This window comes from Mustela nivalis, assembly GCF_964662115.1.
Source record: "Mustela nivalis genome assembly, chromosome: 2".
Lineage (NCBI taxonomy): Eukaryota > Metazoa > Chordata > Mammalia > Carnivora > Mustelidae > Mustela > Mustela nivalis.
This window is the reverse complement of record NC_139021.1, coordinates 180,450,852-180,467,052: the sequence shown is the minus strand read 5'-3', so window position 1 is coordinate 180,467,052 and position 16,201 is coordinate 180,450,852. Positions and strand designations below refer to the sequence as shown.

The 16,201-nt window shown below is 51.1% G+C and overlaps 1 protein-coding gene across 4 annotated transcripts in view; it reads left to right on the top strand.

Moving 5' to 3' along the window:
• Positions 1–16,201, top strand: part of CTBP2 (C-terminal binding protein 2) — a 156,549-nt gene that overhangs the window by 37,165 nt on the left and 103,183 nt on the right. For all 4 annotated transcript variants that reach the window (XM_082721679.1, XM_082721681.1, XM_082721680.1 and 1 more), the window contains exon 2: positions 12,135–12,236. The gene's annotated coding sequence lies outside the window, so the exon portion shown is untranslated. The remainder of the gene's footprint in view (positions 1–12,134; positions 12,237–16,201) is intronic.

The following is a 16,201-nucleotide window of genomic DNA, read 5'->3' as shown; positions in this document are numbered from 1 at the left end:
ACTTATTTTGAAGTAATCCTCGGATCCCATTTAGTTGTAATAATACCCTATCTAGTCTTCCCCAGTGTAACATCTTGCAAAATAATAGTAGCATTTAACACAACCAGGAAATTGATACCGATGGATCCCAGATAGCCTGTAGATTCCCCAGTGCTCACGTGTTCTTTCGGGGGTGGGTTTACTTCTATGTCATCGTGAACAAAGTGTCGGGTCCAGCGTTCCCTTCTGTGGTCAAGGTACAGAACAGTGCCGGGACACCTGGGTGGCTCAGTCGTTAAGCGTCTGCCTTCGGCTCAGGTCATGATCTCAGGGTTCTGGGATCGAGCCCCACATTGGGCTCCCTGCTGAGTGGGGCATCTGCTTTTCCCTCTCCCTCTCCTGCCGCTTGTGCTCAATCTCCATCTCTCACTCTGCCAAATAAATGAATTTCTTAAAAAAGAAAAAGAAATTTCAGAACAGTTCCATGGCCCCAAGGACCTCCCATGTTTTGTCCACTTACAGCCACACTCTGTCCCGGTGGCCAAGACCTGGCTTGCTCAGAGCACGTTCAAGGATTGGAGTGTCCTGCTTTCTTCTCAGTTTCTCACCCTGAGAACCACAAATCTGTTTTTTCATCTAATTTTGTCACATGAGGATGTTACATACACGGAGTCAGATAATGCGTGGCTTTTGGGGATTGAATTTTTTCGTGGCACGATTCCCTTGGAGGGTCATTCAACTTCCCATGTGTCACTGGTGTGTTCTCTTATTGATGAGGAATATTCAATCCCGAAGATTTCTGACCCAGTCTTAGACCAGAAATGGGTCAGAAGAAACCCACTGTGGGGTCCCGAGTGCTGAAGCCCCCGCCCATCTCCCCTCCACCCAGCTGCTTGGTGTCCAGAGGAACTGGGCATCACCAGCCTCAAATTGTGTGCCCCCCCCGTGACCACCTCGCAGTGACACGTGAGTCACTTCTGCCGCATTGCCTTGGCTGGATCGGGTAACCCCAGAAGGAGCTGCCATCCCCCTGGGAGTTTTGTTCATCTGTGTTGAGTGCCTTTGCGTCGTGCTCGTTGGCTGCGGGATGTGAAGACACCCAACTTGGGGTCTCGGATCATGGAATATTGAGGTTTTATTTCCTCAGCAGTCACATGGTGATAATAGTGACACGTGGGATTCAGACTTGATGCACAAAGGAGGGGAAGGCAGCATCCATGGGCTTTCGGGAGTCCACGCCTCCCCCCGCCCCCCCGGGTGGCTTTGGCGTGCCTTCATGACTACTGTAAACACACATGTCCTGGGAACCTAATTCCAGAGGGACACTGAGCGGCCATCCCTCCGGGAAGCCCAGGTGTACAGTGTTGTGCACACACAGGTGTGTGTGTGTGTGTGTGTGTGTGTGTACGTGTGTGTGTACACGGTCATCCTGTGAGAGAGGACAGCCCTGAGCAGTTACTGGCCTTGTGACCATCCGTGCTAAAAGGTGGTCTGTACTTTGAGAATTAATGAAACACAGCTGAGTAACGAGGTGTGTGTGAAGGGAGTTGGGGATTCCCAGGGTTATTTACCTGATATGTATGAATCAATAGGTGATATTTACATGCTCCTTAGGGACTTCTCTGTTCCTTTTCCTAGATGAGGCTATTGGGCCGGCCTTGCTGCTGGTTGTAGGTTGATCATGCACCTGGAAGGCACCTGCGCTGAAAAAAAACCCCACCTGGCTCTTAGGATGGGGTCCTGCAGTTGGGGAAGGGACCCCTGGGCTGGGCTGGCATTTGGTTTTTCTCTCCTGACCCTGGATTCCTCTGGATTAAGAGGGTCTGGCATCTGGATCAGGGATCAGGGATCATGAGGCTGCGTAGTCTGAGCCGGGGTTGCAGGTGAAGAGGCTGTCTGGTCTGTTTCGGGGCTTTTGTGTTCTGACGGTGTGTCGGGGCAGGGAGTGGAAAGGACCAAGGCAAGCTCCATTTTGCCTTGGTCTCTGATGGGCCAGGGGATCTGGGTTTCGGTTTTTTTCTTCAAGAAGATCTTCTCTGACTCTGATTTATTCTTTTTTTTTTTTTTATGATTTTATTTATTAGAGAGAGAGAGAGAGAGAGAGAGATAATGAGAGAGAGCATGAGAGGGGAGAGGTCAGAGGGAGAAGCAGACTCCCCCTGCCAAGCAGGGAGCCCGATGCGGGGCTTCATCTCAGGACTCCAGGATCATGACCTGAGCCGAAGGCAGTCGCTTAACCAACTGAGGCAGTCGCTTAGCCAACTGAGCCACCCAAACACCCCTAATTTATTCTATTTTTTTTTTAAGATTTTATTTATTTATTTGACAGAGAGAGAGATCACAAATAGGCAGAGAGATAGACAGAGAGAGAGATGAGGAGAAGCAGGCTCCCTGCTGAGCAGAGAGCCCCATGCGGGACTCGATCCCAGGCCCCTGGGATCATGACCTGGGCCGAAGGTAGAGGCTCAACCCACTGAGCCACCCAGGCGCCCCACCCCTAATTTATTCTTAAAAATAAAGCTTGTTGCTTCTAAAGGAAGTATACTCTGGATGCCCAAGTCAGTCCTCAGTTCGCCCTCTGGGGCCTCACTCGGGTCTGTATTGCAGAGTTTCCCCACGTGCGGTTCTCTGCCAAGCGCCCAACCTCGTACGTGGATTTTAAAGAGTAAAGTCTTCCCTCTGTTGCAGGTACCACAGCTGCTCCATTTGATGGCAGCGATGTTCTTCATTTTACACTTAAATCCTCTCTGAACCTTGAGGTTTGGGTATGAATAAATTTGCTTTGAAATAAAAACGGAACCCAATTTCCTGTGGGCTTTTTTTTTTTTTCCTTCTTTACTTCCTTCTAGGAGTTTGGATTCTTGAATTTACACAGTCTTGTCGGTAAAGAAAGTATCTGTTAAATGATAGGGCTTCCTAGTGTGCCTTGCAGCCAGCCTGAGGGCTTCACCTGCCATGTCCCAGGAATCCCACAAACGAGGAACCGATGGTCACCCCCTGGGCTCAGTGGAGGAAGGTGTCCAGGACCACACACAGCCTCCTTCCAAGGCTCTTGACTGTGGGTTGGAGTCCCAGTTCTCCAACATAAAAATCGGATTGTGTCCGTGCTGGTATGGCTCTGATTGGCTTCTATAGTATATAGAGAGTTGGGGTGAGGGCCCGAGGTGGGGGAGAGCAGGGGTTACCCGTCTGCCTAAATTTTACCCAGCTTTGCTGCCCTGCTCTGATTTCCGCGTGGAGCCAGTTGGTGGATTGTGTGGATGTTGAAAGCCGATCACTCTTCGTGTAAGTCATTCTTGAGGGATTGAGGACTCTGCTCTCTATCGTGTAGTACCTCCCGGTGCTTGTTCCTCTGCAGTCTGATCCATGGCCAGGAACTTGGCCAAGACTGCTGAGAAGTCTGCTCTGTTCCCTGCCGCTGGTGCGGTGTCGTTCTCCAGCAGCCCAGGGATGCATGGGGTGGCAAGCTCCCCATCGGGGCCCAGGGAATCACTGTTGGTGCCCCCCCCCCCCAATTCTTCCAGGTGGCTGGGTCACTGCAGTTCAAACTAGGCATCAGCATCCACCAGAGGGACACCGTGTTACAGATCGAACTTGCTCAGGGATGTGGCGGATACCTGACTTGCTTCAAACCCCCCCGAGGGAGCGGGCTGCAGTGACCTGGGGACCCCCCTTTTGTCCTCCCAGCTTCAGCTTCCTTCCTCCTGACGGAAGCGCCCACAGCGTCTTCACTGTGCATTTTCCAGATTGTGGGACGTCTGCTCTTTGTAGGGCATGGAGAAATATAGGCGAGTATGAAGAAAATTAAATGATTTTCATGATCTAAAAGACATTTAAAAAACCATCTTTAATCTTAGCATAGAGAAAGAACCTTTGGATGTAATTTTTGTCTCTTATATAGAAGTATACACGCAGAAAATGAAAACCATTTAAGGAATATTTTAAAATTACAATTGGATTATTCTGCATATTTCATATTTTTCCGCTTAACCTATAAGTATTTTTCCTATGTTAAGTATTTATTTTTTTCTAAAAGTATATAAGCTGTTGGTACAGGTCTCGTACTATCAGATGCACAGGTACAGCAAATACAGGTATATGTCTGTTGTTTACCAGGAGTGAGACTTACCTAACTATGGAGGGGGCATCTTAGATGGTTTCTTATTTTATGTAAATGCTGGTCTCTCCTCTGACCCTACCTGGGGGTAGAGTGGGGTGAAGGATGAAATCTCACTTTCCAGAAAAGGAGCCCTGCCATTCCCACCGCTGTGTGTGGTGCTTTATCTCGCTGACCCTTCAGAGTTCCACCTTGTCTTCGGTTGATTTTATTTTAAAGACCATCAGCCTGCAGGTTTGATGTTGCGATGGGACCAAGCATCAGGAGACCCCCCTCCTGCTTCCCACTGGACCCTTGTCACTTGGGGTTAGATGGGGTACCTGTGGGAAAGGAGCTTAGTTCCTCTGTGGGGCCCGCCACTCTACCAGCGAGAACACCCGGGCCAGGGCCTGCCTTCCAGATGGCCGGGAAGGTTCCACCAGTTGGGATCTGCCCTCAGGGAGCCCGTCTCTGCTTGCCTTCCTGGCAGGTTCCAGGCCCTCTTACACAGAAGGCTGTGTGCCTCGGCCTGTAGGTTTCCTCTTCAGTTACCGTTCGGAACCGTGAAAAGCCAGCTACAGGTGTCTGATTGGCCGTGTGGGATTATCCAAGGTCCTCCTGTGCTGGAAAGTGGGGCCTGGTACGTTCCACAGAGGCCTCCGAGGCGGGGCTTCCCTGAGAGCCAGGCTGATTTGGAGGGGGTCTCGGCCCCCTGCGAGAGGGATTCCTTCCACTCCTCTGGTCTTTTCAGAGTTAACAAGGCAGCTTCATGGTGTCTTCTGACTTCTCGGACGGGCTTCTGTGAGCCGAGGGTCAGACAGCTCAGGCCAGCTGCCTTCCCTCCCTTGGCCAGCTGGGCAGTTTGGGGTGTGGGAACGCAGCTTGACTACACAAAATGACGTCGTTGCGTGTGTGGGTTGATGCTGATGGATCTTTATTTCCCCCCCAAAACCGTGGCCTCTGCCAGGCCTGAGCAGCCGCACCCATTGATCGATTGGCTTTCCGTGGTCATTTTTGCAGTTGTCCCCAGGCCTCCTGCAACCTGGCTGCCCGTGTCCTTGTTTATTTCCCCGGTGGACCCGCCGTTCGGGACGGGGCGTTCCCGCCATACCTGCCCAGCGCTACAAGGCTTCGCTCCCCTGGTCACCTGGCCTGTTTCAGATACGCGGGCTTCTAGGGCACAGAAGGAGAATCTGGGAACAGAGCAGGGAAAGGGACAAATTAATTGACTACATCTGAGACAACACGGAGAAAATATCCTATTTTGTTTTCGTTAAAAAAATGGCAGCGTTCCAAGTCTCCCCTTACAGTTTTCCACTGGCTGCCCTTCTTGTGAAGACAAGGGCTCTAAAATCTTGGCTGTTGGGCCTTTACTTTCTTAAAACTTAAAACCAGCTGAACGTATTTAATATTACAAAATTTCCATAAACATTCGCCACAAAGACTGTGTATGTAAAGTTCCTGCCTGGAGGGCATTTTTCTTATTGAAGTTGAAACTCTGGGACATCGAGGGGATTATAACAAAGTGTTGATTTGACCCTAAGTGTCTCGATGCCAGTGTGGGCCGGAGAGGGACCTGGAAAGAATTAGCTTGCAGGATTGTCGGGGCGTTTTTTTCCTTCCCTGAATAAAGGCTAATTGTTTCGAAGCTGATTAATATGGTTTATTTATTATTAGGCAGTCGTAAGTAGAACTGAGTCCTGGGGAGGCGTAACCTGGCTGGACTGGGGTGGCGGCATCTCCGATCGCATCGTGTCCCCTCTGTCCTGTCCGACATGCACGGAACATTCTGCTTTCCGGGGGACATTGTCCTTCGCTTGCTCTTTACCCCATGTAATGGCCAAACCGGAATTCTGTAGTGATCTGGGCGGGATGAGCTGGACTTTCCCAGGGAGAGTAGACAATTAAAGTCTGGGCGGCAGAGGGGTGGGGGGACGCCGTTCTGGGCCCCTGGGGCTTGCACACTGCAGTGTTGGCCTGGCATCCCGACACAGGGTAGGTCCCCCCCGGGGCCCCCCGTGCTCCGAGGCGGAAGGCTGCAGCACTGGCACCCCACCCCTGCTGGCCCTCCAGCTCCCCACCTTGCTCCCCAGGCACGTAGATCGCCTGGCTCTTCCCAGTCTGTGGGGAGACCCTGCTGCCCTCTCCATAGTCTTGTGGGTTGCTTTGCCCCACACATCGGCAGAGGGACCCTGAAGAGTGAGGGTCCTAGCTGGAGGTGGTAGGTCTCACCCTCCCAGTGGAGAGACCAGCCGAGGTGGCCAGAGTGTGAAGCGGGGGCTGGTACAGAGTACCAGGTGTGGACACAGAGAACCAACCGCCCTGCCCTTGTCGTTCTGGAACAGGGGCCCAGGGTGCTCGTGGCATGTGACCTCTGTGGGCGTGTGTCCGTCCGCCCGGCTGGGAGGACTTGTGATATAGGCAGGTCCATAGGCAGGAGTTTGGTTTTTCCATGAACTTTCAGGCTCCATGCCTGCCTGAGGCCTTTCCCTCTCTGTTGCCTTTGAACTTGAGATGTTAAGAGGACACACTGTGGATATCACGGAAAGCCCTGGCACCCCCTTTCCATGCCCTCACATCCCTCTTGTGGTCCCGTGACTAAGGGTCACTGCCCTCTCAGACTCACGCTCCCCAGCAGTGACGGAGGCCTGGGTGTCCAGCGGGAGGGGAGAACAGACTGAGACAGGTCTGCCTGGGGTTGGACCCACCGACCTTCAGGTCCTGATGGGCTCCCTGGGGATGTCACCCAAGGCCCTTGAGAGCTGGGGCGAGCTTTCTCTGAAGCTTTGGCTTGAGTTTCGTTTTTGTGGGCCAGTCTTGTGGGCTGGGGTGCCCTACCCTGGGGCTCAGACGGGCAGCAGGATGGGGGGGGGTGCCTGGGGGCCGTGGAGAGGTGGGCAGGCCCCGGGGTGCCGACCTGTCCTGTTAGCATGGCTCTGTCGTCAGTGTGCTTAGGACAGGCACCCTCCAGAGAGCTCTGGTTGGCGGCATCTGTGTCAGAGGAGCACGGCCAAGAGGGAAGGCCGGGGTTCCAGATGCTTTCCCTGGTCTCCTGTTCCTTTTCTGAGCACAGCCTGGGCACAGGGTGCACTGAGGTGAGGGCCAGGCAGGATGGGGGCGTGTGGGGCTCAGGGACCCAGTTAGGAGTATCGCATGCCTGTGTCAAATGGGAACCATTTATCTCGGGATGTGGGCAGAGGTGAGTTTGGTTTGGAAGATGCTGATGACCATGACCTTGTCCCGGAGCCGAGTGCTGAATCGAATGATGTCTCGCGTTGGCTGAGTGGTTGACGGACACTGGCCCTGGGCTGGGCTTCCTTATCTCTTTGGAAGGCCCCTGTCCCTTGAAGCCGGTGGGGTCTTCTCCGTCTCCGGCTAGGGCAGAGGCTTAGGAAGCGGGCTGGTCATCCTCCCCCATGGCGCCTGGGATTCTCCGGTGTGGTGTCCTGCCCGTGCTCCGTGCTCTTCCCCGTGGCCCTGCCCAGTGGCCCTTCAGTTGCCTAAGGGGTGATCTTGCTGGACTGCTTTCAGGTTTTCTGTTTAAGTGGTGATTGTTGACACCTGGGCCACCGGCTCTGTCCACAGCTGCCCTCGACGGTCTTTTCCCTTCTAAGAATGGCCCAAGCTGAGCTGTGCTGTACCAGGGGACTGTGACAGTGAGGGGGCCGACGTGGGGAGGAGCTCCACTTCGATCCAGCAGGTAAAGCAGCCCCCACCGCTCATGGCGGGGCAGTAGGTGGGAGTCTTAAAGCCTGGATGGACCCACGTGTGAGTCAGCACAGAAGCCAGGTGGGGTTCAGACAGGCTCCAAGCGGTGGAGGGAGCCGGCGGGTCAGGTGAGAAGTAGCAGGAGAACTCAACGGAGCAAGTGCGAGTCGCTGGGCATTGTGTTCCGGGAGGGAGGCCGCCGCAGCGGGGAGGGTGGGAAAGCCCAGGCAGAGCCTCCCGGGGGCCCTCCCCACCCTGCCGTCTGGGTGCTGGACGGCCTTTGGCGCCACGCGGGGCACGAGAGCCGTGGGGAAGGACGGTTGAAGTTTAGGCAGGACAGGTCCTGCTAGAGTGAGCCAGGACAGACGCGTCAGTCCGCCCGCCAGCCCCCACCGCTTGGCCTTGCTCCGGTACATTGCGGATTTCCTTGGTGACCCTCTTACTCCATTTCAGGAAGGTGGTCTTACTCACTGTATACCTAATAGTGACTTTCATCTGCCTGGCTTCACTTGAGAAGGAACTAGAAATCTGGGAGAAGATCCTTCTAGGCAAGGTGTCCTAAATGTTCTGTTTCCTGTCTGTTTCCTGTGTGTAGAAAGCCCCACGGGGGACACGGCGTGACTGGCATTCCTCCCGGGTTTGGGTGCTGTGGCTTCTCCCCAGCATGGGCTCAGTGCTTGAGTGCATGCCCCTGGCTACCCCAAAATATGGGCAGAACACTCTTGCCAAATGCTGTTTAATAGCTTTACCCAGGTTGATGGTACAGGCCAAAAAAGGAAGCCTTTCTCTCTGGCCAGACACGGGAGCCACCTGGCCTTCGCCCACTGTGGCCAGGACACTGGGTGGGACAGGCCTGCTCGGGCTCCTGAGTGAGCTTGTGAAGGAGCCGCGCTTCCGTGTCCCGGTGCTCCTGGGAGTTCTCCAGCCCTGGCGGGGCTTCACGGCCCTCCTGTCCATGGTGCAGCCCTCAGGGATCTGCTGAAACAAGGGCTTGCGGAGTTCTGGCCTTTTCTGCGGCCCTAGTTTTTAAAGCACTTCTCACCACCTTCAAGTAACGGTGGGCGCTGGCTTTCAAGATTCTGGCAGGTTTCCAAGCCTTTTTGGTGTTCTTAATCTCCTCCGTAAGCCGACCCTCTTGGCTCGGCAGTCTGCAGGCTCTCCTGTCACCTCCTCTGTGAAGCCTTCTAAAGGGAACAGTTGTCCTTTTCCTATTGAATTAGTTTCAGTTGGAAGCATCATGTCAAAGTAAGGCTCTGTACCCACCAAGGCTAAGTGGGAATGTGTTAGTGTGTTTCTCCTTAAGCTTAGTTTAAATACAAAAAGTAACTTTGCACACCCTATCAGTTTCACTTCCCCAATAACTTTTCCTTCCCTCCCTCCTTTCCAAAAGGGACCCCTTCCTATTACAGAACCGACCCTTGAACAGCACGAGGGTTAGGGAGCAAGTCAGAATCCTCGTAGAACTTCAGACTCCCCTACACCTTAACTTCCAGTAACCGGTGATTGACTAGAAGCCTTCACGACCATGTACACAGTGGATGGATGCGTTTTGCCTGTTACTTTGTATTAGAAGCTGTATTCTCAAAATGAAGCAAGCTAGAAAAAAAGAAATTGTTAAGAAAATCACCAGAGGGACGCCTGGGTGGCTCACTTGGTTAAGCAGCTGCCTTCGGCTCAGGTCATGATCCCAGCGTCCTGGGATCGAGTCCCCGCATCGGGCTCCTTGCTCCACAGGGAGCCTGCTTCTCCCTCTGCCTCCGTCTGCCATTCTGTCTGCCTGTGCTTGCTCTCTCGCCCTCTCTATCTCTGATAAATAAATAAAATCTTAAAAGAAAAAAAAAAAAAAGAAAATCACCAGAGAAAAAACGTTTACAGGACTGTACTCCATTGAAAAAAATCGGCATATAAGTGGACCCCCACACACTCCTGTTGCCTGGAGGGTCAGAGGTATATATAATTTCCTTTTGTTTTTGGAAATACATTGTTATATGTAAACATATGAGTCCATTGTGCAAAGCACTGGAAACAAAGAAAAGATGCCCGTGACCTACTAGGATGCGCAGTACTAGACCAAGGAGATGGATTCCATTATGCAGTTGCTTAAATATTTGATTTTCAACTGTGTTCCACACCTGGAGAAAGCTAGACATGAATGCGATCAAGACATTTAACATTGAAGAGACTTGGAGATGGTCAGGGTATGTGACAGCCTCGCAGCTGGAGCAGGAAGGTGTTAGGAGGATCACTAGGAGATGGGTTTTGAGGGGTGAACAGGAGTTTGCTTGGCAAGCTCTTGCCTCCTGAAAATTTCAGGATGGTTCCTAGGTAGAGTAATGCTTAGTTACTGAACATGAAACATAATTGCGTTGTTAGATGCTTGGCACTGCTGAGAGACCCAGTGCCGGCTCTTCCCTTCCAGCTCTTAATGAATGACAGTTGACGTGTCTCCGTCCCCTCCCTGAATTGGAGACTTGGGGACACAAGGTGGTGTGGGAGTGGCATTTCTTTTTGTCCTTGAGTGTGATAACCCTGACTGTAGGGGTTGTCCTTCTTCTAAGGCGTTCTTCAGAGCCTTAACCTGCCCTTGACTGGGTTCTTTCTGGCTATGCTGTGGGAGCTGTGACGCCCCTGGGCGCACCGCTTCAGCACACTGAACAGAAAACACAAGTATGGTCTTTTTCTGAGTGGGAAGTACACAGCCCTGGGAGGTCCAGTGGTTCCTTTCTCTGCCTTGCTGTGTAATTGGGCAGGTTCTATCACAGGATTGGATCCCAAGAGATGACCCTGTTGTTTTAAAGGAGGAGAAAGTGGGGCACCTGGGTGTTTCAGTTGGTTGAGTGTCTGGCCTTTGCTCTCTCACCTCAGGTCTTGCTCTCAGGGTCGTGAATTCAGGCCCCTCCATGCTGGGTGTGAAGCCTACTTAAAAAAAAAAAGGGGGGGGCGCCTGGGTGGCTCAGTGGGTTAAAGCCTCTGCCTTCAGCTCAGGTCATAGTCCCAGGGTCCTGGGATCGAGCCCCACATTGTGCTCTCTGCTCAGCAGGGAGCCTGCTTCCCCCTCTCTCTCTGTCTGCCTCTCTGCCTACTTGTGATCTCTTTCAAATAAATAAATAAAATCTTAAAAAAAAAATAGGACCGGGGCGCCTGGGTGGCTCAGTGGGTTGAGCCGCTGCCTTCGGCTCACGTCATGATCTGCCTACTTGTGATCTCTGTCTGTCAAATAAATAAATAAAATCTTTAAAAATATATATATATATAGGACGGAGAGAAGAGCATATTAGGAAACTCTAGCTTCCTAAGATTCAAATGGTTTGAAAAGTAGAGTGTAGACAGGAAACTGGTTTCCGTAATCATGCCCTTTTCAAAATATTAATCAACAAAATGAATCCTGATTGATTATAAGACAGGCCCGGGAGTGGTCTGGGTTGGTTGCACCGGTTCATTTCCGGGACGCTTACCTCTCCTTTCTCACGGGCCTTGAGAACTACTGCCTTGCAGTGTGGACAGTCTGATTGCGTGGTAGGGGCAGTGTTGCAATCCTGTCTGTTCTTCATGGGAACGTCCTTGAAAAGGCCTTCGGACATTCTTGCATGGGTGCTTGCCTATTCTGTCTGCCCCAGCAGCCCCTTCCCCACCTGCCCCTCCAACGACTCTGTGCCTACAGGAAGTGGTTCAGATAAGTGATGACACCACAATAGATTTCCTCTTCGTCCCTTGTATAGTAGAATAAATGTGAGTGCTGTTTAATGCATCACCTCCTTTCATATTGCATTTGCCAAGAAAGTGCAATTTTATTGAACATTAGGATTGAATTCTTAACTGAGTAATCAATTTCAGTAGTAAGTTAAAATGCCTTCTATTAATGGACAACTGCAACCGTTAATCAGAGTTACAGCAGATTAACAGTTGTCAGCATTTATGCTAATAGCACTTATAAACCAGGGGCTCGTGAATTGCACTTCATACTTCCATATTTCTCCAACAGTTGGTAATACTTTCTGCTTGGAGGTATTGATTATGTTGTCCCTGTGCTGGCTACTTGGAGACGTAAAGAGATGTAAATGACATTTTCACGGTGATGACACAATATCACCTTCTGGTCTTGCACACTTGGCTCTGTGTCAGAATAGATGGAAAGGGTTCATTTGTTCTGGTGCTCTACTGTTTAATTTGATCTGGTGTGTGACTAAAGCAAGACAAATAGTATTTTTAATGAAACCATTTAATAACCTCTGGTAGCTTAGAATCGAACGCATTGGAAAAATGCAATTAAGGAATGGCTAGATGTAAACAACAGAGGGGAAGAAAAAAATCACTGCTCCGGAACCACTGACCCAATTCATTGTACTTTCAGGCTTTCATCGCCTTAAATGGTTTTGAACCAATGAAGCTGGATTCCCTTCAAAAGACGGACAGTCCATCGTGTGAACTATAGTTTGTGGACAGATTTATACTGGTGAGTTACTGTAAAATATCTCCAGGTAAAAGCTCAGGTTTTTTTAAAACCCCTCTGGAATGCGTTTTCAATTAGTTGATGGCTGTGGATTGCCAGCAGGCTCGGGGTGTTTCATTGGGATGTCTAATAGCAGGATCCTATGGATTGTCTTTCAATTAATTGCATCTGGTATTTTCATTTATCAAAAGCAAAATACATGTAATTAACTCTGAAGCAATATAGTTCAGTGTAAAGTGATTGTTTCTGCTGTCGCTGCTGCTACAGAGATAAGTCAACGGAAATTATACTACTAGGAAACTCAAGGCAGAATGGAAGTCGTGTTTAGGACTTCTTGACGTATTAATTACAAAGAATAAAAATGAATTGGGGAGATAGTCTCATGCCACCCCAAGTGAAAAGGTAGACGGACGCCTTTAGAAAGAAAGCCGCTTGCTGATGAGCTTGGATTTTAAGAGCTGCCAGCCTCTAGGATGTCTTGAGCAGCAAACGATTTTTTTCTGGTGGCGTTGATTGGGGATGTGGGTGTGCTCCGAGGAGAGCATTCAATTTTGCCTGCACTCCCTCGGAGTGTGGCTGAGAAAATCCTCGATCGATGTAGTTCAATCCTTTACCCAGAGCAAGGTTTGGAGGTCCAGAGTCTAGTCGCAACACGCCGCTTGCCATTTTTCACAAAACCCGCATCTTAACTCAAAGTCTCAAAATGGCAACTTCTCGGGAGTGATTGATGTTGACCCTGCTGGGAAAAAAATGTTTTCTCCTTGAGCTAACAGCATCGTTTAAAAGCAAGACAAAGAGCGTGAGAGCGAATTTTCTCAGTGTCCTTTCTGTCAAACCCGTGGGCATGTTGCCCGAAGTGTTGGATAGTGTGTAGCCTCTGGTTTGGAGATTGGGCAGGTGCACCCCTGTGGGCTTGGGCCCAGCTTTCTCGGACCTGGGCTCCATTAGAGACTTGCGTGCTGTGTTCCTCTGTGAGCTCCAGTGGGCGGGAGGCTGAGCACAGCCACAGCCCGACCCTAACCAGCAGACAGACTTGGGGCGCAGGGAGGGGTCTCACTGTACATTCCCCCCGCCCCTCCCCATGGGGTAGGAGCAGTTGCAGATCCTGATGGAAAACTACCTGGGACCTCAGTCTCTTCTACGGATTTAGAAGTCTTACGTGGGAATTCAGTAGTTGGGCTCTGATGGTCCCCGAAATCCCCTGCCTTTTTAAAGATTAAATTTGGTGTCATAGTCCCGAAGCTTCTCCTGGGAGTGACCTGAGAGGGCTTGACCTACCAAAGGCCACAGTGGAGTATGTGGTTCAGAACGACGCCATGTTCTTGAAACAATTCTAGGAACCTTAGCACTGGGGAGGGCGGGAGACTAGAAATACTGAGCATCCTTTGCGGGGAGATGGGTGTATTTATTAGTAAGTCACGATGGCTACGCTCAGCCATAGACCTTCAGTTTTGCCCTTCAAGACCAATATTAATTCTTTTCTTTCACGCATCCTTCTCAAAGAAACTTTCCTTGAAGACTCCATGTGCTGGAGTCTAATTCAGGTTCCTCAGGCAGAGAGATGTTTTTACAGAATCTTTGTGGACCTGCTGGTTTCAGTATTGGGTGCCAGGGCTGAAGATGGTTTCAGTGGCTCATGGCCATGGTGATGGCAAACCAGCAGACTCCCTCCCACAGGCATCCAGTTCTGTGTCCAGACACTGGTGGTGGCTTGTGTCCAGTACTTCACTGAAAGGTGCTTGAGGCTCACCACTGGCCAGGGGAACATCTCCACTGGATATTCAGAACTGGAGAGTAATGCTTGGTACATTTTATAGAAACCACAGGATTGGAAAACTCTTCTCCGAAGTTAGGAATGTGAGAATTCATAGTAAAAGATGAAATAGGTGAAATGGGCTTTAAAAAAAAATATATATATATATATATATATATATGGTTGAGGAACCACGTTTTCACTGGACTCAACCTGATAATTGAACCATGCAGGCTCCATTTTTCGATTGTTTCGATCTCAGAGAAGAACGTTCACTTTCCAGAAATGCATCTGTATCAGAATGTGGTTACAACACAGCTCCTGAGAACAAATTTTTCCCCAGAACTGAAGCGCTCAGATACTTGGCCTGATACACTTGTTCCCGCTTCTGTGTTTGGGGTATCATTTGGGGAAACAGCACCTTGGAGGAGCTCAAGGTGTTCGGGACCACCCCGGAGTCGTCCACAGTCAAAGCATTGCCATTGTGCCGGGAGGCTACTCTGTCCAGGACCAAACCCTGTTGGCCTGTAGCCCCCCGTGCCCCACATCCTGCCAGGAAGTTCCCTTTGCCCCAACCACCCTCACAAGTACGGGGGGCTGGGGTTCCCGCATGTCCCTGGACACGTGTGTTGGCTCTCAGAGCTCTTGTCTGTGGCTCGTCACTGTGCCCGATAGGTTGTACCCCTGTTTTTGGCAGCTGCTGAGTCTGGTTGATACACAACAGCCTAAGAGGGACAGCTGGCATTGGCGCCTGAGGAGGGACCCATGTGTTGATTTCAACTCGGTCACTCACCTGCTGAGGTCTCCAGTCTAGACAAATCTTGTTTAATGTGGGCGGAGGAGAAGGAAATAGATATTTTGCACAAAACTCATGAAAAGCCACAGCTTCAGGATGGCAAACCTTCGAGGCTCTAGAACTGTTTCTACGGCCTTTCTGACCTTGGTATTTTTGAGGACATCCTCATTGAAGAGCGTCGTGTGCCTGTTACTCTAGACTTTATTATTTTGGTTTATAGCCTTTTTAAAAATAAATTTCACATGAAATAGTTGAGTTTTCTTCCTGCAAAGAGGCTCATTTTGTCATCATGAATGAATCATGACATGGAAGTACATTTTGGCGTTTTTTGGGTAGTTCCATTCTTCGTTCTGTATGTTGCTACTTGTTAAAATGGAAACCCCACATGCCCTCTGGTTTGCTGGTTTCTCCTGGAACCAGAATCTGTTCTGCATCAGTTCAGACGGGCTGTTGTTGTTCTAGAACTGCTGTAGGACTGCTGTTACTGACCGCGATGCAACAGAAGCGGTAGGAGGAAGCGCTTTTTTTGTTAACCGTCTGCAGATACGTGGAAGTGCAAATCGAAGCTCTCGGCCTTTATTCTGGAAAATGATGCCGGGGTCGCACTGGCTGTGGTTTGGCCAGGACATGGCCGTGAATCCGGCTGCTCGCACCCCGAGAAGCTTGGGCACCAAGTTACTCTTACAGGTCGTAATAAGGATGTGCAAGCCCAGTCCACTTCACAAGCCCCCGCCGTTGCACAAGGAAAGGTGGAAGCGAGGGGTCCCCAGGGCCCCCGTGATGGCTGTGCCTGCTGGGTGGGCGGGGAGAGCCTCACCCGGCCTTCCGTGGGTGCCAGGCTGAGCTGACCATCGCAGTGCGGCTTGCGTGGGCCAGCAGGGTTCCACGGAGCCCTCTGCCTGGCCATTGGGGCCTCTGCCCTGTTTCTTCCAAGACAGATTTCTTTACGGATAAACAGAAGGGCAGTGTTGCCCTACTCTAGAAGCCGATAGCTACACCGTGGGGTGAGTGTGTTGGTCCTGGCTCCGTGGCCTCCAGGGTCCTCCTGAGCTCTCGGCGTGCACGAGGGATGTGGGATCGCGCTCCAGCTTTTCGGCCAGAGGCAAGACTGCCAACATTGGAAACCATAAACCGGAGACAGACTCGCAGAGACTTCTCTCTGTGGCAGGGGGAATCTCTGGATGAGGAACAGTCAGGAGGCTGAGATGAGGGTGGGCCTTCAGCTCTGCAGAGACGGGAGGAGGCCCCAGCTGGGCTCTGGGTGCTTCGGTCTTGTTTGGATTTTATTTCCTGAGCCACAGATCCAAGCTCCCATGGGAGCCGTTCTCTGGGAGGTGTTGATTCAGCCCGTGTTCCTTCCTCCCGAGAATCTCCGAATCCTGCCGCGGCTTTGGCTGAGATCATCCAGCCAAGGCGCCC